Source organism: Pogona vitticeps, chromosome 9 (assembly GCF_051106095.1).
Source record: "Pogona vitticeps strain Pit_001003342236 chromosome 9, PviZW2.1, whole genome shotgun sequence".
NCBI lineage: Eukaryota > Metazoa > Chordata > Lepidosauria > Squamata > Agamidae > Pogona > Pogona vitticeps.
In genome coordinates, this window is record NC_135791.1 from 682,902 (window position 1) to 685,708 (window position 2,807).

Consider the following 2,807-nt stretch of genomic DNA (forward strand, 5'->3'; position numbering starts at 1 on the left):
TGAGAGCTTGTTAATGAGGGTAGGGGAAGGAAATGCGGTGCAGTTTCTCTCAGGTAGGCTGTCCTGAATCTAGACCTGGGAGGTTTAAAGAAAAGGCAAACAGGGGCCCCAAAGATCACAGCGGGAGTGGGGGGAGGAGGAAGAGACGGGGGTGGCCAAGCCAACATCTGGAAAAGCTCACAAAAGATCCTCTGGCTCTGGAGGTACCAGTTCGTGCCCTTTTCAGCATATGTAGGAATGGGTTTCTGGAGGCCTCAGCACCATCCTGGAAAAACAGAGCGATGTGGATTGTGGCCCACTTGTAGCTGTTATGACAGTATTGGGGGGGGGGGAGGAGGAAGAGAGAGGAGAGAAATGACCCATACAGTCAGAGATGAAGCCAACCTGGCCACAGTATTCCCGGTTACAGATCGGAACGGAAAAAAAATTGCTCACCTCTTCCTTTTCTCATCCGTTTAAGCTTTCTCAAGACAAGGAGGCTTCTCTACCAGGGATTTTCAGGCCTTGTGAGTTCCCTTGCCTGTAGAAAATGAGAGAACGGGCTCTTTTTCTCCCTTCCCTCAAGATTTCTGTAATTGGCGTAAGAGGTCTCTATTAACCTTTGCTTTTAAGAAGCAAAAAGCCACGGAGACGCATGAGGCAAGCGCAGAATGGCCAGATGAGGGCAAAGAAAGAAGCTAATTTGAAGAGAGGTTCTAAGAATTAAACAAAGCAACAGTCTGGTTGGTTTGCGGCAATCCAGAGAGTTGCACAAATGGCATCATTTGGTGCAGAAATGGGCAGTTTGATCTACAACCTCTTTCTCACCTGTGCAAAAACTCTGCTGAGAGGAGCACTAAATTCTGGGGCAGGCTGGCCAGCAAGGACATACATACATACATACATACATACATACATACATACATACATACATACATACATACATACATACATACATACATAAATAAATAAATAAATAAATAAATAAATAAATAAATAAATAAATAAATAAATAAATAAATAAATATTAAAAATCCCCATTTTTCTCTGCAAAAGAATTGTCATCCCACCAGTGTCTCCAACCAGAGGTCATCTGCCAGTCTTGCTGTCCGTCCTCCTTCCCTTGATGGACTGGATCTCCATTGCTGGGGGGGGGGGACCCGAGGAAACCACATCAATGCTCCTGGTTGTGCCATGTTATTCTCTGAAGGGAGCCAATATTTATTTATTTATGATGGATGGATGGATTTAAATTATACATGTGAGCGAGCCTCTCCCCCCCTCCCCCCACTGCGAGCCTCCCTCAGAGCTGACTTCTGTGCCATGGCTGCTGGCGGGGGGGGGCTAGTGCCAGAAAGGGGGAGGCAGCAGCTCACGCTTCCAGGGATATGGGTGCCACCCGCTTTCACAGTTCACAGCTGGCCGTCTTGTGTCCAACGGCCGCACGGTGTGAAAACGAAGAAAGGAAAGAAGGAAGCTGTCTGTGAGCGGCTCTTATAATGTCAGGCGGGCAGATTGGACCAGGTTCCCCTTCTCTCGCGCGCACTTCCTTTGCCCTTTGAAGCTGCTCAGAGTCCTGCTGGGGTCCGAAGAGAGAGACCGTCTTTCCTCAGCTCAGGGCAGGCTTTCACCGGACGTCACAAAGGGTCGTCACGTTGATGTGCGTGGAAGCTGCACCCTCTCTGCCGCCACTCAGAAGCTTGATAATCAGGCCCAGAGGTCTGAAATGGGCTTTCGGGGGACCTTCAGCCACATGCGTTTCCAGCGCCCCCACCTTCCCCTGGGCTTCCATCATGGGAGACCTAGAGGTGTGTTTCACCGAGCAGACCTCTCTTTGGACGCCTTGCCCTCGGCTGAGGAGAGTCTCGCCCACCGCCGGGGGTCAGGACCTCCCACCCCTCTTCATGCTTCACAGCTTCAGACAAAGGCTCGGTCCGGCCAGCATCTCCCCTAAGAGCACAATGGTGGTTGTTCTTGTGGCTAATACATAAGTCTAGCATACCCTCTGCCTTTGAAGGGCTCCACGCCCTCCCAGATCAGGGGCAGCGATGCCATGGGGCGATGACGCCCGTGAACCTGGATTCTGAAAACAGGTCTAGATCCGTCTGCCCCACTCAGGAGGAGTCATATCGAACCCTCCTGAAATAATACTGGGGGGAGGTTGGAGGGATGGGCCAAAGTGGGCCCTCCGAAAAGGAGCTTTTCTTTTCTTTAACATTTGCCCCACTTCCTGACACCTCTCCCCCCTCCCCCCCCTTGAAGCTGGGTTGCCTTCATCCTACACAGCAAGCACCAAGCGCCCTCCCTGGCTTCCTCCCTCTTGCACCCTTGGGGTTTTTTTTTCCTGTCCAAAGGCTGCCTCATTCATTCCTATTCATAGATCCAGAGCTATTTAAAAACAAACAAACAAACAAACATAAGGATGGGAGAGGAGAAAAGGGGGGGGTGAGATCTGGTTAGGGAAACCAGGCGGCTGCTCTTCCTTGTATACCCTGCCTTTCCTTGCCATTTCTATTCCCTGGGCATTTTATTACAGAGTGATATTTGCATGAAAATAGCATCTTTCTTTTCACAAGAATTCATCTACTCCTGCTTCTCCAGTCCCTCAGGATTTTACAGTGGATGAGCATTGTGTATTCCTGATGCTGTCACATACACACAAAAACACCCAATTATTTAAATTATTGTAACTTGTGTGGGTTTATTTTTCCCTTCGCGAATTTGCTGTTCAGTCAGCACTGCACGGAGCTGAAATAGGCAAGGCAAGGCAGGGCAAGGCCGTCATAGCAAATTGACAGCAGAAATATCTTAAAGGATACGGACAACAG